Source organism: Callorhinus ursinus, unplaced genomic scaffold, assembly GCF_003265705.2.
Source record: "Callorhinus ursinus isolate GAN/ISIS: 27379988/994484 unplaced genomic scaffold, GSC_fseal_2.0 scaffold10, whole genome shotgun sequence".
NCBI classification, from domain to species: Eukaryota; Metazoa; Chordata; class Mammalia; order Carnivora; family Otariidae; genus Callorhinus; species Callorhinus ursinus.
The window spans coordinates 58,563,473-58,590,160 of NW_027397072.1; the positions used below are offsets into that span (position 1 = coordinate 58,563,473).

Here is a 26,688-nt window from a genome sequence, read left to right on the forward strand (position 1 = left end):
ATTTTTCATAGATGGCTTTTATGATATTGAAGTATGTACCCTCTATCCCTATACTCTGAAGAGTTTTGATCAAGAAAGGATGCTGTACTTTGTCAAATGCTTTTTCTGCATCTATTGAGAGGATCATATGATTCTTGTTCTTTCTTTTGTTAATGTATTGCATCACATTGATTTGATTTGCGGATGTTGAACCAACCTTGCAGCCCAGGGATAAATCCCACTTGGTCATGGTGAATAATCCTTTTAATGTACTGTTGTATCCTATTGGCAAGTATTTTGGTGAGAATTTTTGCATCCATGTTCATCAAGGATATTGGTCTGTAATTCTCCTTTTTGATGGGGTCTCAGTCTGGTTTGGGGATCAAGGTAATGGTGGCCTCATAAAATGAGTTTGGAAGTTTTCCTTCCATTTCTATTTTTTGGAACAGTTTCAGGAGAATAGGTATTAATTCTTCTTTAAATGTTTGGTAGAATTCCCCTGGGAAGCCATCTGGCCCTGGGCTTTTGTTTGTTGGGAGATTTTTGATGACTGCTTCAATTTCCTTAGTGGTTATAGGTCTGTTCAGGTTTTCTATTTCTTCCTGGTTCAGTTTTGGTAGTTGATACATCTCTAGGAATGCACCCATTTCTTCCAGGTTATCTAATTTGCTGGCATAGAGTTGCTCATAATATGTTCTTATGATTGTTTGCATTTCTTTGGTGTTGGTTGTGATCTCTCTTCTTTCATTCATGATTTTGTTGATTTGGGTCATTTCTCTTTTCTTTTTGATAAGTCTGGCCAGGGGTTTATGAATCTTGTTAATTCTTTCAAAGAACCAGCTCCTAGTTTCGTTGATCTGTTCTACTGTTCTTTTGGTTTCTATTTCATTGATTTCTGCTCTGATCTTTTTTATTTCACTTCTCCTGCTGGGTTTAGCCAAAGCCCTATAATTCTTAAGTCCGCTGGGTTTCTGCCAGGTCCCCACATTCCAGCCTTCAGCACAGTTGGCAAAGTATTTGAAAAGTACTTATATTGCCTTACTTCCTTACCAACAATACTGCAATTGTAATCGTTTTATCTTTCCATCCCAGAATTTGCCAACACCACTTCATTGCACCTTTCAATGCATGGAAACTATCAAAGGGAACCTGTTCCTGTCTGTCAACCTCCAGAACCATGGAGACTCTGGCAGCTAGTCAGTTGCTAAAACTGTTGGGTGGTTACAAAGAAGGACCTCCAGGAAACCCTCAGACTGGTTAAGTGATTAGCACAAGAAGTAAAAGCATCAATTCATGTTCCTTCTCACTTTAGTCCCCTCCCTCTTATTGTTATTTACAGCTGTATTAGTTATACTGAGACACTTCTCCCTACACTCCAGTTATCTCCCCAAAAGCCAAGTCAGATGAATATATAAGTCATTAAAACAAAGAGAGTAGCTATGGCTAACTCTAGTACTAAATTCACTGATAAGGGGTTAAGTCCTAAAGGGAGTCAATAGTGAGAACCATCTCGCTTCTTCAGAATGCTTTCTGATGGAATAAAGCTGTTCACTAAGGCAGAGGTTCTCAAAGGGCTGCCCCTGGACCAGCAGCATAAGCATCACTGGGGAATTTGTTAGAAATGCAAATTCTTGGGCCCCAGCACACTCCTGCTAAATCGCAAACTTGGGGAATGGGGTCAGCAATCTGTATTTTAACAGCCCTCCTGGTGACTGACTCAAACAAAAGATTGAAAACTATTGTACTCAACAGATCTGGGAAAACGCATCCCCTTTCCACCTTGAGCAAAGGTGTTAGAGGTAACACCCAAACTGGATACCCTAATACCTCAGTCCAGACCCATAGAAGAAGCCATAGCCCTTGCTGTGTCTTGGTTCTACATATCAATGTCTCAGGGAGTCTATCTAGATCACACCTATTAGTTTCCCTTCCTTACTGCCCTTGCTTCTCATTCCTGAGCCCTGCATAGCCCCTCTGCCTCTGACTTGGTTTGGGCCCTGCTAGCCATGCCCTCTATATTTGTTGCCTTGTCTGGTTTGTCTCTTTGGTTTCTGAACCAACCTCTCCTCTGGATCCTATCTGTTTCCCCTTTGCTCCAAGCCCTGCAACTATTGGTCAGCTCTGGTCCATTCCAGACCCTACACTTTCTGGGAAAGGGAGCCAGAACGCCAAATTAACTTTTTCCTTTTTTAAAAAAAATCAAGTTACTAGGCTGGGTAATAAGGGAAATGATTTAGATGAATGATGAAATTTAAGAAGGGCCAATGTTAAGTATTTCTGTGGAAAATAGGCAGTTCCTCAGAAAATTAGAGTTATTATATGACCCAATAATTCCACTCCCAGGCGTATACTGGAGAGATTTGAAAACATATTTGTATAAAGACTACAGATGTTCATCTCAGTACTATTCACAATAGCTAAAAGGTAGAAAAAAACTAAATGTTAATCAACTGATGAATGAATAAGTAAAATGTGGCACATGCACACAATGGAATATTATTCAGCCATAAAAAGGAATGAAGTACTATTATATGCAACAGCATGGATGAACCTTGAAAACATTATCCTAAGTGAAAGAAGCCAGACAGATTGTGTGATTCCATTTATATGAAATATCCAGAATAGACAAATGCATAGATAAAGAAAGATTAGTGGTTAACAAGAGATGGGGAAAAGGAAGAATAGGGACTAACTGCTATTAGGTATGGGGTTTATTTTTGGGAGTAATGGAAATATTCTAGAATTAGATAGTGGTGATTTCTGTACAACATAGTAAACATACTGAAGTGTACATTATTAACATGGTGAATTTTATGCTACAAGTGTTACGAGTTATGAGTGTTAAATGTTGTACTTGAGTCTCAAACATCGTTTGGATCCTATCAAGTGCTGAACAGTAGTATTGGTGAAAATGACTTGGTATTTTTAGTTGGCTATAGCCTAAATGAGACAACTTTGCAATCTGACCACTGAGAAAGCTGATGTGATCTTTGATTGCAATTATAGAAGACCAGTGTTCCAACTGAGGAAGAAAGCAGTCATTGTTTCTGCTATGTTTATCAGAGTGGACCATTTCTAGGGTCTTGGATTCAGTTCTGGGCATTTAAGAGCACTGACAAAATTCAAGAATAAAAAAGGACATCCTTATTGATGTGAGAAAATGGATAAATCTCAAAAGCATTATGGTAATTAAAGACGTATTAAAGGCTACACATTGATTCATTTTTTATGACATCCTAGAAAAAACAAAACTATAGCAACAAAAATCGTATGGTTGCAGGCTGTTAGCAGAAAGGATTGACTGAAAGGGGCACAACACTTTGGGGAGATGTAAATACCTCGATTGTGATGGTGGTTCCATGACTACATTTATCAAACTCCTTGAACTACACACTTCAACAGGTAAATTTCACTGCATGTAAATTATACTTCAGTAAGAAGAGAAAAGGAGTGCTTAGGTGGCTCAGTTGGTTAAGCATCTGCCTTTGGTTCAGGTGATGAGCTCAAAGTCCTGAAATCGAGCCCCACGTCAGGCTCCCTTCTCAGTGGGGGGTCTGCTTTTCCTTCTTCCTTTCCCTCTGCTCCTCCCCACTGCTTGTGCTTTCTCTCTCTCTCTCTCTGCCTCTCTCAAATAAATAAATAATATCTTTAAAAAATAAGAAAAGAAGAACTGACAAATTTAATTTTAGGGTGACTAACTTAGTCTTCATGTGACCAGTACTTTCTCAGTTTTAGCACTGAATGTTCTACATCCTTGGAAACCCCTCAGGACTGAATATATATATCTCAGTACGGGATTAGTAAGGCCAGGATAGTGAGGGAACTTGAAAACTTATCTAATGGGAGAAACAAGGGATGAAGCGTTGGCCCATAGAGAAGCCCTAGATCCAAAGGCTAGAACTTAAAGGGAGGCAGATTTGGGCTCAAAACTGAGGAGCATTCCTACATGATACTCTCCTATAGTGGGATAAGCTGCCTTGACCAGCAGTGGGTCCATTCCCATGATAATATTTAAGCAGCTACCTAGGGATCACTTGTGGGGGAATTTTGGGAAGGAATCCATACATCAACAAGAGCTGGGCTGTATCAGTTGCTTTTAAATGGTAGTGTGCACCACTGTGAGGCTGATGGTCTGAAAGTAGTCAAGGAAGTTGTTAGAAATACAGATTCTTGGGTCTCATTCCTAGGATCCTGATTGGTCAGGTTATAGATGGGGCCCAAGAACCAAAATTTCCCTTTTCTTTTTTAATTAAAATTTTTATTCTGAGATAATTATAGATTCACATGCAGTTGTAAAAAATAATAGAGATCTTTGTACCCTGTACCCAGTTTCTCCCAATGGTAACATCTTGCAAACTATAGTACAAGATCACAACCAGGAGATTGACATTGATAACAGTCAAGATACAGAACTTTTTGTCACCACCAGGATTCCTCACTGGTGCTCATTTATAGTCACATCCACTTCCCTCCCACCTTCACTCCCTCCTTAACCCCTAGAAACCACTAATCTCTTCTCCATGTCTATAATTTGTCATTTCAAGAATATTATATAAATGGAGTCATAAATAGATAAACTTTTGGTATTTTTTTTTTCCACTCAACATAGTTCTCTGGAGATTCACCCAGGTTGTTGCATGTGCCAATAGTTTATCTTTATTGCTGAGTAGTATTCCATATTGTGTACAATATGTTTATTCACCTGGTGAAGGACATCTAGGTTCTTTCCAGTTTGGGGATATTATGAATAAAGCTATTATAAACACTCATGTGCACATTTCTATGTGAATATTAAGTCTTGATTTCTCTGAGTTAAGTGCCCAGGAGTACAATTGCTGGGTCATATGGTAATTGAATGTTTAGTTTTTTAAGAAGCTGCCATAGTGTTTTCCTTAATGACTATACCATTTTACATCCCCACCAGCAATGTATAAGTGATCTAGTTCCTCTGCATTCCTGTCAGCATTTGGCATGGTCACTATCTTTTAATTAAGCAATTTTGTTAGGTGTGTAGTAATAACTCATCATGGTTTTAATTTGTACTTCCCTAATGGCTAAGGACATTGAACATCTATTTATGTGCTTACTTGATACCTGTATATCCTCTTTGGTTAAATATCTGTTCAGGTATTTTGCCAGTTTTCTAATTGAATTGTTGGGTTTTTGCTGTTGGGTTTTAAGAGGTATATATATTCTAGATACTACTCCTTTGTTAGATACGTGGTTTGCAAACATTTTCTCCTAGTTTGCAGCTCGTCTTTCATCCTCGTAACAAGGTCTTTCCCAGTGAGGAATTTTTTTTCAATTGTGGTGCAATTTATCAATTTTTGCTTTTATGGATTATAATTTTGAGGATTAAGTCTAAGAACACTTTGCCTAGCTTTAGATCCTGAAGATTTTCTCTTATGTTTTTTTCCTAAAAGTTTTGTAGTTTTATGTTTTACATTTAAGCCTGTGATTCATTACATATTAATTTTGATATAAGGTGTGAGGTTTAGGTTTAGGCTAATTTTGTTGCCCATGGATATCCAATTGTGTTAGTGCAATTTGTTGAAAAGCCTGTCTTTCCTCCATTGAATTGCTTTTGAAACTAAAAAATTAGGTGGGCAGGGGTGCCTGGCAGGCTCAGTCAGTACAGCATGCAACTCTTGATCTCTGGATAGTAAGTTCAAGCCCCACGTTGGGCCTAGAGTTTACTTAAATAAATAAATAAATAAAAATAAACTTAAAAAAAATAGGTGGGCCTATTTACATGGATTTATTTCTGAGTTTTTTATTCTGTTCCACTTATATATGTGTTTGTTCCTCACCAGTACTACTTAGTCTTGATTACTGTTACTATGTAGACATTTATATCATCTTTAAAGAGGGAGGTTTTATTTCTTCTTCTCAATCTGTATGCATCTGATCTCCTTTTCTTGCCTTGTTGCACTGGCTAGAACTTTTAGTATGTTAACAGTAGAGAGAACAGACATCCTTGCCTTATCCCTGATCCTAGAGGAAAAGTGTATTCGTTTGATAGGGTTGTGATTAACAAAATAACATAGAATGGCTTAAACAACAGAATTTTATTTTCTCACATTCTGGAGGCTAGAAGTTCAAGATCAAAGTATAAGCAGGTTTGGTTTCTTTAGAGGCCTCTCTCTTTGATTTGCACGTGGCTGGCCTGGCCTCTTGCTGTCTCCTCACATGGCCATCCCACTGTGCATGCACACCCCTGGTGTCTCTTTGAATGTCCTAGTCTCCTCTGCTTATAAGGATACCTAACAGCCTTATTTTAATTTAATTAACTCCTTAAAAACCCTATCTCCCAATACAGTCAAGTTGTGAAGTACTGGGGATTAGGACTTCAACATATGCATTTGGGGGACATAATTCAGCCCCTAACAGAAAGCATTCTTTCACCATTGAGTATGTTAGCTGTAGATTTTTTTACTTGCCTTTTATCAAATTAAGGAAGTTTCCCTTTATTTCTATTTTCCCTGAGAGTTTTTAATCATGAATGAGTGCTGAATTTTGTCAAATGCTTTTTCTGTATCAATTAATAGGATTATGTAGTTTTTCTTCTTTAGCTTGTTAATATGATAGAGTACATTGATTGATTTTCAAATATTGAGCCTCCCTTGTATCCCTGGAATAAACTCCACTTGGTCATAGTTGGTTCAAATATTGCTGAGTGCAATTTATTAATATTTTGTGAAGTACTTTTTCCATCTTATTCAGGAGAGATGTTGGTCTGTAGTTTTCTTTTTGTCTTTCTGTAGTTTTCTTTTCTTTTTGTCTTTGTCTAGTTTTGCTATCAGTGTAATACTAGCTTCATAAAATGAATTAAGAAGTATTTACCTCTTCTAATTTCTGGAAGAGCTTATGTAGAGAACTGGTGTTAATTCTTTTAAACATTTTTTAGAGTTCTCTAGTAAAATTATCTAGGCTTGGAGATTTCTATTTTGGAAGCTTTTAAATTATGAATTGCATTTCCTTAATAGTTATCAGGTGATCCCAATTATCTATTTCATATTGGATGAGTTGTGGTAGTTTATATTTTTCAAGGAATTTGTTCATTTCACCTAGGTTGCCAACTTTCTGAATGTAGAGTTGTTCATAGTGTTCACTTATTATTCTTTTAATGTCTGCAGAATCTATCATGATATCCTTGTTTTATTACTGATATTAGTAATCTGTGTCTTCTGTTTTTTCTTTGTCAGTCAAGCTAGAGATTTGTCAATTTCATTGATAGTTTCACAGAACTATTTGTTTCATTGCTTTTCTCTATTGTTTTTCTATTTTTAACTTCATTGATTTATACTCTTATGTTTACTATTTTCTTCTTTCTGATTTTTATTTTCTCTTCTTTTTCTAGGTTTTTGAGGTGGGGATTAAAATAATTGATTTGAGACTCTTTTTTCTAAGATATGCTATAAATTTCTAATGTGGAGTTATAAATTTTCCTCTCAGCACTGCTTCGTCTGTGCCCAATGATTTTTGATATGTTTTATTTTCATTTATTTTTGTTTCTATGTGTTTGGAGATTTTCGTTACATTTTTTTGAATATTTTATTTATTTATTTGAGAGAGAGAGACAGAGAGAGCATGAGTTGGGGGGAACAGGCAGAGGGAGAGGGAGAAACAGACTTCCTGCTGAGCAGGGAGCCCAATATGGGGCTCAATCTCAGGACCCCAAGCTCACGACCTGAGCTGAAGGCAGACACTTAACCAACCGAACCACCCTGCTTCCCCTCATTACCTTTTTTTTTTTTAACATTATTTATTTATTTTAGAGAGAGAGATCATTGGGGCAGGGGTAGAGGGAGAATGGAGAGAGAATCTTAAGCAGACTCCACGCTGATCATGAAGCCCTACACAAGGCTTGATCCCACAACCCTGAGATCACAGCCTGAGCTGAAACCAAAAGTCTGATGCTTAACCAACTATGCCACCCAGGCACCCTGATTTTCATTACCTTTTAACTATTGATTTCCAATTTGATGTGGTCAGAAAACATACTCTGTATGATCTCAATTTTTCTAAATTGGGTTAGTTTTATTATAGTGCCCAGAATGCAGTCTATCTTGGAAATATTCAGGGAAATTTGAAAAGAATGTGTTTTCTGTTGATGTGGGGTGGAGTGTTCTATAAATGTCAATTAGATACTGTTGTTTGATGTTGAGTTCTTCTGTATCCTCCTAATTTTACCCCTGCTTTGTTTTGATTAATATTTGCATGGCATATCTTTTTCAATTTTTTTTTTTTGAACTTTCAACCTGTCTCTATCATTATATTTGAATTGAATTTCTTTTAGACAGTACATAGTTGGGTCCTGTTTTTTGTTTAAATTTTTAAAATTCTTTATATTTTATTATTTATTACTTATAAGTTATCTCTATACTCAATATGGGCTTGAACTCACAACCCCAAGATCAAGAGTCGCATGCTCTACTGACTGAGCCAGCCAGGCACTCTGGATTCTGTTTTTTAATCCTCACAGTCAACCTCTTTCTTTTAATTGGTTTATCTGACCATACTCATTTAGTTTAATTATAGAAAAGTATGGTTTAAGTCTGCCATTTTATTTCTGTTTTCTGTTTGTTCTGGGTTTTTTTTGTTTGTTTCTGTTTTCTTTTACCTGCCCTCCTGTGGATTAATTGAACATTTTTTAGAAAGTTATCTTATAGTTTTTTGAGTGTATCTCTTTGTTATACTGTTTTAGTGCTTGCTATGGATATCATTTATATATATATGGCTATATATATCATATATATAACATATGAATATATATGATATATATATAACTTATGCTGAAATTTTCTAATTTTTCATTTATTTCAAACATGCTCATAATTGCTCATTGAAGCATTTTTATAATGGCTGTCTTAAAATACTTGTCAGATAATCCTAACATTTCTGTCACCTTGGTGTTGGCATCTATTGATTGTCTTTCTCATTCAATTTGAGATCTTTCTGACTCATGGTATAAGTGATTTTCAATTGAAATCTGGACATTTTCAGTATTATGTTATGAGATTTTAAATCTTACTCTAGATCTTGCTTACAACCTTTGTTTTAACTAATTTTCTATGATATCACTCTGGCAGAGGAAGAAAGCAGTGGGATGCCACCTCTTTATTGCCAGTTGGGGGTAGACATCTAGATCTCTCCTTCAGCCTATGCTGATATCCAGCCAGGGTATGGGGGAGACTGCTCAATACTGCTGGGTGAAGATAGGAGTTCTAACTCCCCACTAAGCCTCCATTGATATTTCCCTGGCTGGGAGAAGTAGGAGTGCTTCATTATTCTTCCCATGTGGCCTCTACCGGCACCAAGAAGGGATTGGCCTTCTTATTAGCAACACAAGTCCTCCAATAGCCCTCCTCTGATCCCACCATAACACAAAGGTGGAGGAAGGGGTGGAAGTCCAGACTTCCTATGTAATTTCCACTGATATCATGGAGATGGCCTCAAACTGCCCACCCCTATAGGGATGAAAGTCCTGGAAACTTACTCAGTCTTTTCTGATACTACCCAATGGTGGGGTTAAGATGCCTCTTTACAGCATGGCCTGAGTGGAATTCTAGGATCCCCACTTGGCATTTACTGGTGTGGGTTAGTGGGCCCACAGGTCTTTTATGTAGCATTTGGCTGGAGTAGAGCAGTTATTGCCTGGGTGGTTTTTCTCTTGCTAGGCTACCTCTTTCCTTCTTTTTGGCCGAAGAGGGTAGACTTATGTAGGAACTTTCTTTTGTCTGCAGCTGTTGACATTTCCAGATTGTTGACTTCTGGGATATATAAGGCAAAAAGAAAACCCCAGGAACTCACCACCATGTTGTTTCTTGAGATCCTGAAGTCCCTGGCAAGTCTGCCTTCTCTCAACTTTTCAGCCTTCTTATGTTGATTTATATATCATGTCCTGGATTTTAAGTTATAGTTGGGGGGGGATAGAGAAAATAACATCTCCACTTTTCTGGAAGCAGAAGTCCTGAGGGGTTTTTTGGACACTTGTAGCTGAGTCCAAGTGTGGGACCACTGGACTAGGTAATGGTGAGGTCCATTCCAGCTCTGAGATACAGTGTTCTGTATTCTGGTCTTGGATCTGGGACATTAGAAGAGATCTTGCAGGCAATTAGATATTCTCCAACTTACCCAATTGATCACTAAGCCAATTGCCATAGGATGTGCCTTCCTCCCAGACTCCCATGACTTTCTATTAAAAGGGTGGGAGTTAGGGCACCTGGGTGGTTCAGTTGGTTAAGTGTCTGCCTTTGGCTCAGGTCATGATCTCAGGGTCCTGGGATCAAGCCCTGGGTCAGGCTCCCTGCTCAGCAGGGAGTCTGCTTCTTCCTCTCTGTTGTCCCTCCCCATGCTTGTGCTGTCTCTTGCTCACTCTCTCTCTCTCTCTCAAATAAATAAATAAAATCTTTTTTTAAAAAAAAGGTGGCAGCTGTTGCAAATGGCAGTTATCAACCTCCTTAGGCCGTGTACAAAGGTGTTAAATTGGGAGTTGCTCCTCTGTATGAAAAAACTGATTCCCCTAAACCAGATGAAACCTAAACTTACATCTCTGATTTCCCTAACAGAGCAGAAGCTTAGCAATCTTTTTGAATCTTAGACTGAAATCTCTCTAATTTTAACATCCCATCTTAGTTTTTTCTCAGTTGATATTTATGCCTTTTAAATAGACATTTAAAGATGAGCTCTGCTGTTGTTTCTGCTTATAAAGTCATAAATAGAACTGTCGAAGTGGTGTTCATTATCAAAATTTTGGGTTTAATATCAATATGTATATATAGGAGAGGAAAATTCTTCTCTAGCCTCTTAGGTTGTCTGGCTGGGTCTGAGCAGTAAACTGACAACAGGCAGATTAACAGGAGAAAAGGCATACAAATTTATTTGATTGCAGGTGCTGCAGAGGGGAGGGAGCTGTGGTCATGGAAAAGTGAAAGAGAGAAAGAGAGAGAGGAGCACACAGGGGAATACACAAGAACATTTCCCCAAAGCCACTGGCTTGGAAAATGAGAGGGGCTAAATTTCATGAGTTCTTGCAACCAGTGGGGCTTAAAGCCTGGAGTTTTTTTTTTTTTTAAAGATTTTATTTATTTATTTGAGAGAGAGAGAATGAGAGATAGAGAGCACGAGAGGGAAGAGGGTCAGAGGGAGAAGCAGACTCCCCGCTGAGCAGGGAGCCCGATGCGGGACTCGATCCCGGGACTCCAGGATCATGACCTGAGCCGAAGGCAGTCGCTTAACCAACTGAGCCACCCAGGCGCCCAAAGCCTGGAGTTTTTAAGGTCAGCAGACTCAGCTGGGATAGGGCCCTGAGGGCACTGCCCTACTCCTGGAGAGAAGGCAGGCAAAAAACCCCATGGCATGGGAACAGTGATTTGAAGAACACCTAGGGCACACAGGTGGATTATTTGCTCTTCTTGGAGGTCATCCCTGAGAGTCAGTTTTCACAGTTTGTTCTCTGGGAGCAAAGAAACTGGCTGGTGCCATTTTCCTCCCCTGCCCCTCAGCATAAACACAGAACCACCTGCCAGAAGCAGTGCAGCACCAACACTGGCTGCCTAACTTGCTTACACTAAGCCCCACCCACCCTGTGCTCTGGTGGGACTGCTCCTCTCAATTAAGCTTGCCTCATTCCCAGTGAAGCGAGGCCCTCCCCCAGAAGACCAGCACAAATCCTTGCCTACACCATGTCTCCCAACCAGAAAGTTCTGCAGGGCCTCAGTTCCGGAGGAAGTGGTGTCAAGTCTCATTTCACAAGCAGATCAGTGCGCACCTAGTTAAACTCACCACATTCAGGCCAGGGCTCAAACATTGCCCACAGAAGTCATGGAGAGCCTCTGCAGATGACAGGCCTGAAGGATAGAGCAGCCAAGACATTATAGCAGAGTGCACAAAGCACACACTGGAGACACTCTCTGAAGTGCCAGGCCCTGAGCAGTACATGATCTCTTTTTCATAAGGCCATTACTTTCAAATGCAGGCAACATAACTGGATTTTCTAACAGAAGAAGGCAGAGACTTAGACAAAATGCCAAGACAGAGGAATTTATCCAAATGAAAGAACAAGGCCATGGCCAAAAATCTAAGTGACACAGATATAAATAACATGCCTGATGGAGAGTTTAAAGCAACAATCATAAGGATACTCACCAGGCTTGAGAAAAGAATAGAAGACATCAGTGAGACCCTTATCGCAGAGATAAAAAAGACAAAAGATAATCAGAGATGAAGAATGCAATAAATGAGATTGGAAACAGGCTTGATGCAATGAACAGCAGGCTGGAAAAAAGCAGAGGAACAAATTAGTGATCTGGAAGACAAAATAATGGAAACTAATGAAGCTGAACAAAAGAAAGAAAGAAGAATTATGCAACACAAGAATAGATTTAGGGAACTCAGCAACTCTATCAAATGTAATAACATGTATCTTATAGGAGTCCCAGAAGAAGAAGAAGAGAGAAAAGGGGACAGATAATTTAAGTAAAGAGATAATAGCAGAAAACTTAACTAATCTGGGGAAGGAAACAGACATTCATATCCAGGAGGCACAGAGAACTGCCATAAAAATCAATAAAAGCAGGCTAACACCAAGACATATTGTAACTAAATCTGCGAAATATAGTGACAAAGAAAAAAATCTTAAAAGCAGCAAGACAAAAGTCTTTAACTTACAAGGGAAAAGCCATAAGGCTAACTGGAGATTTCTCAACAGAAACGTGGCAAGCCAAAAGGGAGTGGCATGATATATTCAACATGCTGAGTGGGAAAAATCTGCAGCCAAGAATACTCTATCCAGCAAGGGTATTGTTCCAAATAGAAGGGCAGATAAAGAGTTTCCCAGACAAACAAAAACTAAAGGAGTTGATGACCACTAAACCAGCCCTATAAGAAATATTAAAGGGGACTCTTTGCGAAGGAGAGGTCAAAAGTAACAAAGACAAGAAAGGGTCAGAGAAAATCACCAGAAACAATGACAAAGCAAGTAATAAAATACATATCTATCAATAATTACTTTGAATGTAAATGGACTAAACACTCGAAGACATAGGGTGTCAGGATAGGTAAAAAAAAAACAAGACCCATCTATATGCCGCCTACAAGAGACTCATTTTAGACCTAAAGACATCTGAAGATTGAAAGTGAGGAGATGGAGAAACATTTATCATGCAAATGGATAGGAAAAGAAAGCCAGAATAGCAATACTTATATTGGACATACTAGACTTTAAACCACAGCCTATAACAAGAGATGAAGAAGGGGTTATATAATCATAAGTGGGACAATCCAACAAGAAGATGTAACAATTGTAAATACTTATGCACTCAAAGTGGGAGTACCCAAAATGGGAGCACCCAAATATATAAAACAATAACAACATAAAGGAACTAATTGATAATAACACAATAATAGTAGAGGACTTAAACACCCCACTTACATCAATGAACAGATCATCTAAACAGAAAATCAATAAGGAAACCATGGCTTTGAATGACACACTGGACCAGATAGATTTAACAGATATATTCAGAACATTCCATCCTAAAACAGCAGCATATACATTCTTTTCAAGTGAACATGTAACATTCTCCAGAATAGATTACATAACAGATCACAAAACAGACCTCAACAAATACAAAAAGATTGAAATCACACCATGCACCTTTTCTGACCACAATGCTGTGAACGTAGAAGTCAACAACAAGAAAAAAATTTGGAAATACCACAAATACATGGAGGTTAAACAACATACTACTAAACAATGAATGGGTCAACCAGAAAATCAAAGAAGAAATTTTAAAAATACATGGAAACAAAAGAGAATGAAAACACAGTGGTCCAAAATGTTTTCGATGCAGCAAAAGAAGTCCTGAGAGGAAGTATATAGCAATATAGGTCTACCTTAAGAAGCCAGAAAAATGTCAAACAACCTAACCTAACCTTACACCTAATGGAGCTAGAAAAAGAACAATAAACAAAGCCTAAAGTCAGCAGAAAGCAGGAAATAATAAAGATTAGAGCAGAAATAAATGGTGTAGAAACTAAAAAGCAATAGAACAGTCAACGAAACCAGGAGGTGGTTCTTTGAAAAAATCAGTAAAATTGAAACTCCTGAGCCACTTATCAAAAAGAAAAGAGAAGGGACCCAAATAAATAAAATCACAAGTGAGAGAGGAGAAATAACAACCAACATTACAGAAATACAATTATAAGAGAATATTATGAAAAGCTATATGCCAAAAAATTGGACAACTGGAGGAAAATGATAAATTTCCAGAAACATATAAACTACCAACACTGAAACAGGAAGAAAGAGAAAATTTGAACAGACCCATAACCAGCAAAGAAATTGAATCAGTAATCAAAATACGCCAATAAACAAAGTCCAGGGCCAGATGGCTTCACAGGCAAATTCTACCAAACATTTAAAGAAGAGTTAATACCTATTCTCAAACTATTCCAAAAAATAGAAAAGGAAGTAAAACTTCCAAATTCATTCTATGGGGCCAGCATTACCCTGATTCCAAAACCAGATAAAGACCCCACAAAAAAGAGAATTATAGGCCAATATCTTTGATGAGGATGGATGCAAAAATTCTCAATAAAATACTAGCAAACTGAATCCAACAATACATTAAAAACAAAATCATTCACCACAGTCAAGTGGGATTTTATTCCCAGGATGCAAGGGTGGTTCAATATTCACAAATCAAACAATGTGATATACCACATTAATAAAAGAAAGGATAAGGATAAGAACTATATAATCATTTCAATAGATGCAGAAAAAGCATTTGACAAGGTAAAACATCCATTCATGATAAAAACCCTCAACAAAGTAGGTTTAGAGGGAACATACCTCAACATAATAAAAGCCATCTATGAAAAATCAGCAACTAACGTCATCCTCAATGGGGAAAAATGAGAGCTTTCCTTTAGGGTCAGGAACAAGGCAGGGATCACCACTCTCACCACTGTTATTCATCATAGTACTGGAAGTCCTAGCCACAGCAATCAGACAATGAAAAGAAATAAAAGGCATCCAAATGGTCAAGGAAGAAGTCAAGCTTCAATATTTGCAAATTACATGATACTCTATACAGAAAACATGAAAGATTCCACACAAAACTGCTAGAACTGATAAACAAATTCAGTAAATTTGAAGGATACAAAATCAACCTACAGAAATCTGTTGCATTTCCATACACCAATAATGAAGCAGCAGAAAGAGAAACGAAGGAATCAGTCCCATGTACCATGCACTAAAAACCATAAGATACCTAGGAATAAGCCTAACCAAAGAACTGAAAGACCTATACTCTGAAAACTGTAAAACACTGATGAAAGAAACTGAAGATGACACAAAGAAATGGAAAGACATTCCATGCTCATGGATTGGAAGAACAAATATGGTTAAAATGTTTATGATACCCAAAGCAATCTACACATTTAATGCAATCTCTATCAAAATACCACCAGCATTTTTCACAGAACTAGAGCAAACAATCCTAAAATTTATATGGAGCCACAAATGACCCCTAATAGCCAAAGCAACCTTGAAAAACAAAATCAAAGCTGGGGGCATCAGAATTCCTGATATCAAGTTATACTACAAAGCTGTAGTGATCAAAACAGTATCGTAGTGGCAGAAAAATGGACATATAGATCAATAGAACAGAATAGAAAACCCATAAATGAACCCACAAGTAGATGGTCAATTAATCTTTGATGAAGCAGGAAAGAATAGGTAATGGGAAAAAGACAGTCTCTTCAACAAATGGTGTTGGGAAAACTGGACAGCTACATGCAAAAGAATAAAACTGGACCACTTCCTTACATCATACACAAAAATAAATTCACCACCGATTAAGGACATAAATATGAGAACTGAAATCATAAAAATCCTAGAAAAGAACAAAGGCAGTAACTTCTTTGACATTGGCTATAGCAACTTCTTTCTAGATATGTTTCCTGAGGCGAGGGAAACAAAAACAAAAATAAACTATTGGGACGTCATCAAAATAAAAAGCTTCTGCGCAGCAAAGGAAACAACCAACAAAACTAAAAGGCAACCTGTGGAGCAGAAGAAAATATTTGCAGATGACATATCTGATAAAGGGAGTAACGCAAATACATAAAGAACGGATAGAACTCAATACCCAAAAAACAAATAGTCCAATTAAAAAGTGGGCAGAGGGCGCCTGGGTGGCTCAGTTGGTTTAGCGACTGCCTTCAGCTCAGGTCATGATCCCAGAGTCCTGGGATCCAGTCCTGCATCGGGTTCCCTGCTCAGCAGGGAGTCTGCTTTTCCCTCTGACCCTACCCCCTCTTGTGCTCTCTCTCTCTCACTCTCTCTCTCAAATAAATAAAATTTTTTAAAAAGTTAAAAAAAAAGTGGGCAGAAATCATGAATAGACATTTCTATTGCATTATATATATATGTGTATATATACATATATATATATGCATGTATTTGTGTGTGTACACACACACACACACAGAAATATTATTCAGCCATAAAAAAGAATGAAATCCTGGTATTTGCAATGACATGGATGGATCTAGAGAGTAACTAGACTGGAATTAAAGTTTTTTTTGAAATGAATTTAATCCCCCCCAAAAAAGAAGAAAAACAAAAAGACAACAACAACAGAAAAATACAAGAAACATTTAACTGACAATTTTTTGGAAACTTTTATTTAAATTCCCATTAGTTAACCCAGTATAATATCAGTTTCAGGTGTACAATATAGTGATTCAACACTTACATATATTACTCAGTGCTCATCATAAGTGTACTCCTTAATCCCCATCACCTGTTTCACCCACCTCCCACCCACGTTCCCTCTGGTAATCTGTTTGTTCTCTATAGTTAAGAGGCTGTTTCTTGGTTTGCCCCTTTCTGTTTGTTTGTTTGTTTCATTTCTTAAGTTCCACATATGAGTGAAATCATATGGTATTTGTCTTTCTCTGACTTACTCACTTAGCATTATACTCTCTAGTTCTATCCATGTCATTGCAAATGGCAAGACTTCATTCTTTTTTATGACTAATATCCCATTGTGTGTATACACACACACACACACACACACACACACACACACACACACACCACCTCTTCTTTATCCATTCATCTATCAATGGACATTTGGGCTATTTCAATAATTTGGCTGTAGTAGATAATGCTGTAATAAACATAGGGGTACATGTATCCCTTTGAATTAGTACTTTAGTATTTTGGGGGTAAATACCCAGTAGTATATTTACTAGATCATAGGTTATTTCTATTTATAACTTTTTGAGGAACCTCCATTCTGTCTTCCACAGTGGCTTCACTAGTTTGCATTCCCAACAGTACATGAATTTCCTTTTTCTCCACATCCTCACCCACACTTGTTTCTTGTGTTGTTGATTTTAGCCATTCTGACAGGTGTGAGGTGATATCTCATTGTGGTATTGATTTGCATTTCCCTGATGATGAGTGGTGTTGAGCATCTTTTCATGTGTCTGTTGGCCATCTGTATGTCTTCTTTGGAGAGATGTTTGTTCATGTTTTCTGCCCATTTTTTAGGTGGATTACTTGCGCTGTTTGGTGTTGAGTCGCATCAGTTCTTTATATATTTGGGATACTAACCCTTTCTTGGAATGTCATTTGCAAGTATCTTCTCCCACTCCATAGGTTGCCTTTTAGTGTTGTTGTTTGTTTCCTATTTTGATGAAGTCCCAATAGTTTGTTTTTGCTTTTTTCCCCTTGTCTCAGGAGACATATCTAGAAATAAGTTGCTATAGTCACTGTCAAAACCTTTGTTCTCTTCTAGGATTTTTATCATTTCAGATCCCAAATTTAGGTCCTTAATCCATTTTGAATTTATTTTTGTGTATGATGTTAAGAAAGTGGTCCAGTTTCATTCTTTTGCATTCAACACCATTTGTTGAAAAGATAAATGCTTCTTGGGTATTATGACTATCGTGACTCCAGAGCATGACAATCTTTTTTCTAAAAAAAGATTTATTTATTTATTTATTTGAGAAAGAGAGAGAGACAGCATGAGCAGGAGGGGCAGAGGGAGAGGGAGAAAGAATCCCAAGCAGGTTCCACACCCAGCCTGGAGCCCTACATGGGGCTCGATCCCAGGCCATGAGATCATGACCTGAGCCAAAATCAAGAGTCAGATGCTCAAATGACAGCACCACCCAGGTGCCCCTAGATCATGACAATCTTGAGGAGAGTTAAGAATAAGTGAGCTGGGGCACCTGGGTGGCTCAGTCATTAAGCGTCTGCCTTCGGCTCAGGTCATGATCCCAGAATCCTGGGATCGAGCCCTGCATCGGGCTCCCTGCTCAGTGGGAAGCCTGCTTCTCTCTCTCCCACTTCCCCTGCTTGTGTTCCCTCTCTCACTGTCTCTCTCTCTGTCAAATAAATAAATAAAAGCTTAAAAAAAAAAAGAATAAGTGAGCTTTGGGTTTTGAACTGCAGGTTGTCTGCTAGGTATCCGTGTTTTTTTTTTTTTTTTCGGAAAACCAAGAAAACATTTCAGTATCTGAAACTAAAGTTTTAGAAAACAAAATGAGTTAATCATGATCAAAGCAGGAAAATTATCTTTTTATGGAAAGAGTCACCAAATGTGCCATTTAATGAATTCCTGGGTTTTTCATGTGAACCAGTTGCATGGTGCTTATTTTCAATTCAACAGTAATTATTAATAGTCCACTAGGTCTAAAGCATGGTGTTAGGCTGTTAGAGAATATAAAATGTAGATCCTGCTCTTCAAGGTGCTTACAGTCTAGTGAACTAGCACATACATCTTTGGAAAAGTAAACAATGATAGCAGTTTAGGTTCAAAGGTAGATGATATGAGCCAGCATAGGATAAGTGCCTGAATGAGTTAATTACAATGAAAATCTCTATGGGAGTTTTGAGGAAGAAGAATCACTTCAGATTGGAGTTTTCAGAGACAGTGATAATTGAACCAAATCTTGAAGGGTGAGAGGGATGTGGATAGATGGAGGTGAAGGAGAATAGGCATTTCAAGCCTTGAAATTCCTTCTGTTAGTCTTTTTAAAGGAAGCTGGGTAATTTTTGTGGATAATCTGAGTTACCCATGACCCAGCATACTGATATCAGTTTAAAACCCTTCTCTGCCCTTCATTCTTTTTTCTTGTTCCCTTTGTGGTCAGCAGATTGACATGGGTTGGGGAAAGAGTCAGTGGTCAAGAAATGAAAGAGGATCAGAGAATAAAGAAAATCCTCCTGGGAAACCTGCTAGTGGTTTCGTTTAATTTTACATCTTAACATGGATCAGTGCTGTAATAGATCCTCCTCACAACATACAATTTACAGCCAATTTAAAACCAAATGATTATCCCTTTTCTATCAAGAGTAACACATTTTAAGGGCTGTGGTCCTTATGCTTCCAAAAGTGAACCAAGGGCATGCAGAATTGTGTCAACCAGAGCCCAAGGGTATTGAAAGAGAAATTGCTCCAGCATGCCTGGTGATAGCATCTAAAGGATGAAGATGGGAGATAATCACTTATCATTTGACAATTGCAGTAAATAGAGTCAGAAAAAAAAATAGGTCTGACACCTGGGCAATTAAATTCTTAATAAGTTAGTGATTACACTTGACTGTGCTGGATGTGTTGCAGGAAGACAATGAAGTCCATCTCTGCCTAAGTTGCAGATTGTATTTCCCCCCTTAAGCTATTAAGTTCAAAGATGTGGCTCCCCCCAGGAAATAAAGCATGCTCCCTGCCTTTCCAGTCCTCTACTCCATGCTGGCTGAGTTTTCATTCTAAGCACTTGCTTGAGCATTTTGGAGAATCTTCTTCTCAACAGGACGTTGGTATCTGAGCAGAAAAGAAAATTGTTTCTATTTCCAACTCAAAGGTGGTTGCATTTACATAAGCTCCTCTTTCATTTAAATCTATCTTAATCCTCAAGGATTTAGTAGTTTAAATGCAAAATGCATTTTTTAAAATAAATGAAACAACCATAAGAGAAAACAAACAGTACAGAGAAAGAATTTTAACAAATCACCTTTCTTCTTTATTTTCATTTGTCTTGCCTAAAAGCCATGGGGTTTCAAGATATTTGTTTGTATTTTCCCAGTAAAAGGTTGAAATAAAACTGTGTATGTATATACATATGAAATGAAGGAATTGTTATGGAATCTGGACTGGATCACCCAACGGAAGAACCAAGCAGCACCTGGAGATCTTGAAGATAGGAGGTTTATTTAATGTTGGCGGGCTCAGAGGAGAGTGATCTCCAAAGGTCTGAGCCCCAGCACAAACAAAGGGGGCAATTTATACACTTCTACTTCTGCATACTTGGCACTTTTGGCACGTACGCAAAGCAGGGCAGGGAGAAGGACCCAGATTGGTGCACACAGGAAGCAGAGCAGGGAGAAGAGCCCCCGGGCAAGGACTGGGACTCTCTCTGGCTCAGTTGGCCATCTTAGGACACAGATTTTCCTTATCATTCCCCCACTTTGATGCCCCTTTAAACACTTAGTTTAGAGGGCATCATTTTCATCTTCTAAGGGGTGATAGTGAGTAAGGAGTAACTGGAGTCTGATTTTAGCAATTTGAGTAGTGCTAAACCTGGTAAGGGCATTAAGAATACAAGGACCAAATGCTATTTTATGAGAAGCAATAGGAGGGCCCGGCTAGGGGGGGTGAACCAAGGGAACCATTGTGAGAGGGTATCCCACTAAGGTGTCTGCTGGAGTGATTCCCACCAGCGATGTACTCATTCCTGTAATTGGGTCAGAGTTTCTTGGACCACCCCCAACTCATTAGCATAGAAACAACATTCCTTCTGTAAGAAGAGGCAGAGCACGCCCTGCACGGCTGTGAGTCGAGCCCACTTCTGTTTTGGAGGACCACTGAGGCCAGTTAATCAAGCTGGTGCTCCAGGGCCAGGGCCAACTGAGTGAGGGCAGAAAAGTCCGGCGTGAGTTGTTGAGTTAACGCCTGGTACTGAACCTGAGACATCCTGATGTGCGTGGTGCCAAGGGCAACACCTGATGCTGCCAGCAGGCTCATGGTAAGAGGGATGGCCGTGGCGGAGCATTGAGGGCAGTTAGGAGGTCTCTATATGAGTGGGACATCGCTCCCAAGAAGGACTGAAAGATCGGGTAAGAGACTGACAAGCGTGCACGATTGATTGCGCGGGGTGATGCAGATGTATATACACCTTGATCACAAGCCAGAAAATTGTTGTTAGGCACACAGACCTGGCTGTGGCCCGTGATGGGAGAGGAAGAGTTGCCATACAGCGGTACTGGAGCCAGAAAGGGATAATCTGAGGTCCCTGGTGCCGAGGTGGGAGGTGACACAGTAGATCGGTTGAGGATGACACCTAGGTATTGGATGGGACTGGGCTTTATACAGATCCGGCAGTCAGACGCTAGGGGTGGATTTGAGTGGTTAAGCGCTTGGTGGGAGGCGTTACTCATACCTAACAGTTGCACTATAGATGCTTGCATGTGGATGGGGGACCCAGGTATTCTCCAGGATGAATTATTTTCTGTCTGACTCTGGGGGTTGACTGTAAGGCTTGGAGTGAACATGGACTTAATCATAAATTTGGCCATGGGGTCGGTTCCCATGGGGTGATATTGGCCCAACAGGAGAATGATTCCTACAGCCCATGATGTGGCATTGGGTTCTAAGACTGAGAGGGTGAGCAGTATACAGGGACTGCTAGAGCAAGAGGAGGGGGTGGCGCTGTGTGACAAGGAAATCCGGGTGTCACTGCCCTGTTTGAGGTGCCACCACCTGGCGGACCATCATTCCATTCCTGGCCAAGTAGCCACCCATGACTCACATCCCCAGGCTTGTGAGCAGAACTGAGGGCAGGTGTTTGGCTGTTGAGGCGTAGGGCCCCCACAGTTGTAGATATCTACCAGCCAGTAACCCGAGTGAGGGCCATGGTAGGAACACTGTCTATGAGGCTCCCAGGAGGTATTAAGAAGCTGGCATCCATCAAAATGGAGGTTAACCTTTGGTGTGTGCCCATCCCAGGTGGAAGAAGTCAGTGGGGGCGCTGGTGTGGGATTGAGGGGGATGAACTGGAAAGTCCATTTGCCAGTAACGGTGATACGAGAGTTTGCCTGGCCGGGCAAGCTAGAGGCAGTGAGGAGGAATAGTATACCAGGTAGCAGAAGACCAGTACTGACTGGGGCCAGGAAAACCATGGTGAAATGTGCTCAGGAGTAGACAGCAGAGGGCCAGTAAAAGTGGGATCTATGACCTTAGGTAGAGGGAGCCATTGTGACTAACTCATCAGCAGATGAAACCTGTGGACAAGTAAGTGCAGTAATATACCCTAGGGACACCCAATAAGCAATGACAATAGTAAGCCTCTGGGGGAAAGTCCAGGCAGGAGGGGCAACAGTGTAGAGTCTGACTCCCAAGATGAAGGAAATCACGCCAATGAGAGCCAGGGACCATGGTGAGCAGGTGTCCATCAGTTGGTAGGGTCTCGTCGAAGGTGAAGCTGGAGTGGGTTCCTGAAGCCTGGCTGGACTCTCCGCTGGTGTGGCTTCTCATCTGCATGATGAACTTTCTTCACTCTGGAGTGGTGGACCCATGGGGTGACACCTGAGACCTTGAGGGCAGCGGGGGCGGTTAGAACAACAGTGTGGGGCCCTGTCCACTGTGGTTTGAGGAGGTCTTTCTTCCAATCTTTGACCCAAACTGAGTCCCCTGTCTGGAAGGAGTGTACCTGAGACCCTAAGGAGATTGGAGACCTCTTGATGGTGTACTTTTGTAATTTATTTAGGGTGGCCCCCAGCCTGAAGCTGCTCCTTTATCCCTTTATCTCCAACCTGATGCAAGTTTCCTGGAAGGCTTCCCAAGCACAGGGGAGGCTGTCCATATATTAATTTGAATGGGGAGAAACCTGATGTCCTGGGTGTGCAGCGAGCATGCAGGAGAGCTAGGGGTAGCAGATCTGGCCATGGGAGATTAGTCTCCTGACAACTTTGCTAAGGTTCCATTGAGGGTGTGATTCATTCACTCTACTTTCCCTGAACTTTGGGGCCGGAAGCAGTGTGGAGTCTCCAGGTGATGCTGAGAGTTTTGGTCAAGACCTGTACAATGTCTGCCACATATGCAGGTCCATTGTCACTATGGATTGTTAATGGCAGGCTGAACCGGGGCATAATCTCCCTCAAGAGGACTTTAGCTACTTCCCAGCTTTGCTCTGTCCTAGTCAGGAAGGCTTCGACCCACCCAGAGTATGTGTATACTATTACTAGGAGATATCTGAACCCCCTGCTTGGCTGCACATCTGTGAAATCTACCTCTAGATCTTTGAAGGGGGTTGTTCCCATCCTCTGGACACCTGGCAGGGGCTGTGGTGCAGACCGAGCATTATTTTTAGCACGTTATGCATTGGTTCACCCATTGCTCGGCATAGTGCTGGCAGCTGACTGATGTCTTGAGAAGGGCCTCTAATGCAGTTTTTCCCAGATGAGTGCATTGGTGGTATTCCTTGACTATGTGCCCTCCAGTTGCTGTTGGAACAAAGATGTGCCCGTCTGGCATCATCCACCATCCCTTTTCAGTCAGGGTGGCTCCCTCAGCCATGGCCCATTCCTTTTCCTTTTTAGTGTAACTGAGTGAAGGGACTTCTTCTGGGGTGTTAGGGCCATGGTGAGGGGAGGGGCTTTGTCCATGTCCTCACTGGCTGTGGTCTTGCCTGCCTCATCTGCCAGAGGATTTCCCTGCACTATGGGGTTGTCTCCTTTCTGGTGTCCCTTACAGTGCAGGATTGCTACTTCCTCTGGAAGCCAGACGGCTTCGAGGAGTCTCAGTATCTCCTCTTTGTTCTTGATAGCTTTTCTTGCTGCGGTTAGGAGGCCCCTTTCCTTGTAGATGGCTCCATGTATATGTATAGTAGCAAAGGCATACCGAGAGTCAGTATAGATGTTGACTCTTGCCTTCACCGAGGATGAGGGCTTGGGCTAAGGCATATAATTCAGCCCGTTGAGCTGACCATCCAGCTGGTAATGCTTTAGCTTCTAGGACTTCAGTGGTTGTGGTTACTGTGTAACCCACTTTCTAGGCATCCTCTTGTAGGTAACTACTGCCATCGCTGAATAGCGTGAGCTATGGATTCTTTATGGCTTGATCCTGCAGATCTGGACAGCTTGCATGGACTTCATCAGTCACCTTGGAGCAGTCATGGTCTGGTTCCCTCTCTTCCATGAGGAGAAAGGTTACTGGATTTAATGTCCTTACTGTTTCGAGGGTGACCCGTGGGTTTTCGCAGAGGAACACTTGGTATTGTGCTAGCCGAGAATTGGAAAGGAAGCGGTGTCCCTGTGCATTCATGAGACACACAATTGCATGAGGAACCTTGATGTTAAGTTCTTGCCCCAGGGTAAGCTTCTCCGCCTCCTTGATGAGTAGAACTGTGGCTGCCAGCTCCCTGAGGCACGGCAGCCACCCCGCTACCACTGGGTCCAGCTTCTTTGACAGGTAAGCAACTGGCCGTTGCCAGGGAACAGCTTCGGTGAGTACCTAGGTGACACTTAGGTATTGGATGGGACTGGGCTTTATACAGATCCAGCAGTCAGACGCTAGGGGTGGATTTGAGTGGTTAAATGCTTGGTGGGAGGCGTTAATCATACCTTTTCATGCACAAAGAGATTGAAGGGTTTTTCTACATCTGGTAGGCCCAGGGCTGGAGCCTGTCCCAGTGCGGTCTTTATCTCTGTGAAAGCAGCTTCTGCTTCCTCAGTCCAGGTAGGGGGTTCTCAGTCTGGTGCCCCTAAGAGATCATAAAGGGCTCTTGCTATTGCCGAGAACCCAGGGATCCAGATGCGGCAGAATGCTGCAGCCCCCAGGAATTCTTGTAGGCCCCTTTTTGTCGGTGGCTGTGGCAGGGAGATGATGACCCTTTTCCTTTCTGGCCCTAGTTCTCTTTTCCCTTGGGTGAAGAGGAAACCAAGGTATTGGACCTGTGGTTGGCAGATTTGTGCCTTCTTCCATGAGGCTTGGTATCCCAAGTCTGACAGGAGCTGTAGGAGGGCCTTTGTGCCTTTTGTGCAGTTTTCTTGTGTGTCACTGGCAAGGAGGAGGTCATCCACATACTGGAGGAGGGTGCATCATGTGACCTCTCTTGGGAAGCTGGTGAGGTCCATGGCCAGTGCTTCCCCAAAGAGGGTTGGTGAGTTTTTAAACCCCTGTGGGAGGCACGTCTAAGTCAGTTGCATCTGGCGCCCTGTATCAGGTTCAGACCATTCAAAGGCAAATAGTGGCTGGCTCTGGGGAGCTAAGTGGAGGCAGAAGAAGGTATCCTTCAAATCTAGGCAAGTGAATCATCTGGCCGACCCTGGGATTTGGCTGAGGAGGTTGTATGGATTCGGGACCACTGGGTGCAGAGAGATGGTCACCTTGTTGACCGCCCACAGGTCTTGAACTATTCGGTATCCCCCTCCTGGCTTCTTGACTGGCAGGAGTGGAGTATTCCAGGCCGACTGGCACTCGACTAGATTACCTGCTTCTTTGAGTTTGGTCAGATGTTCTTGGATGCCAATCTTAGCTTCTTGTGGAAGGGGGTACTGCCTTTGCCTCTGAGGTTGGGCTCCTGGGATCAGTTCAACAATGATAGGGGTCTGATTCCAGGCTAGTCCAGGTGGGTTGTTTTCAGTCCATACTGAAGGGAAGGCAAGTCTGAACTCCAGAGGGCTGCTCAGTTGGGCCTGGGCACAGAATAGCCTTCATTCTTCTTCCCTTGGTGTGGTGATTGCTAGTATTAGAGACCCCATCTCCTCTTGCCTTGGGTTCAGTTGGAGGCTAGTGTGTCCAGTGGGCTCAAAGGTTATCTTGAGCCCTAAGCTTGGAGAGTATGTCTCAGCCCAGGAGAGGGATGGGGCAGTCAGGCCGATAAAGGAATTCATGTTGGACCCTGTGGCCCCTGAGTTCACACTAGCGAGCCTGGCAAAAGGGCTGCTATATCACCCACGTCCCAGTGGCCCCAAGGATGGTTGCAGTCCTTTTGCTGAAAGGGGCCACTGGGGAGGTGACAACAGAGTGCTCGGCCCCAGTATCAACCATAGAAGTCACTGGTTGGCCCCCCACTTCCATTTTGACCGTGGGCTCATGGGGGCCAAGGAGGAAAGAGCCCGGTCCCCCTCAGTCTAAGTCTATTCCCGCAAGGCCTGTGAGGTCCTCCTCTCGGGGTTCTTCCTTGTAGCAGCTGGGCTTTTGAGCCTTTCCCCGTTTGGGACATTCATTTTTCCAATGCCCTTTCTCTTTACAGTAGGCACATTGATCCTTTGCCAAGGGGGTTCTGGGCTTCCCCCATTTCGGTGTTTGGGGTCTCCCCATCTTTGTGTTGTCCTTTTCTTTCAGGGTGGCAGCAAGGAGGCTGAAGGTTGGTGGGGGCAAGGAGGCTGACAGGGTTGATGACTCCCGCTGGTGCATGCTCTTCCAGATACTGCTCTGCACCTTTCATTATTCTCCTTCTTACCTCTGTGTTAAACAGGCTGCGGAGTAACTGTTGGCAGTCTTCCCAGGTTGGCTGATGAGTCTGAAAGAGGGATTCTATGAGGTCTACCATAGCCTGTGGTTGTAGGATGGGGTGTTATGTTTTCAGTTGAGGAGGTCGGTGGTGGAGAAAGGCTGATAATACATCATGGAACGGCTGGGTTGGACTGTCCCTGATTGGATCGCGCCTCTCGGGTTCCCGAGT

At 41.3% G+C, this 26,688-nt stretch overlaps 1 long non-coding RNA gene across 1 annotated transcript in view; it reads left to right on the forward strand.

Annotated features, from left to right (window-relative positions):
- LOC141373610 (uncharacterized) overlaps nucleotides 1–26,422 on the forward strand; it is a 229,928-nt gene extending 203,506 nt beyond the window's left edge. The window contains exon 4 of the long non-coding RNA XR_012379809.1: nucleotides 26,349–26,422. This is a non-coding gene — a long non-coding RNA (uncharacterized lncRNA). The remainder of the gene's footprint in view (nucleotides 1–26,348) is intronic.
- Nucleotides 26,423–26,688: the final 266 nt, after the last annotated feature.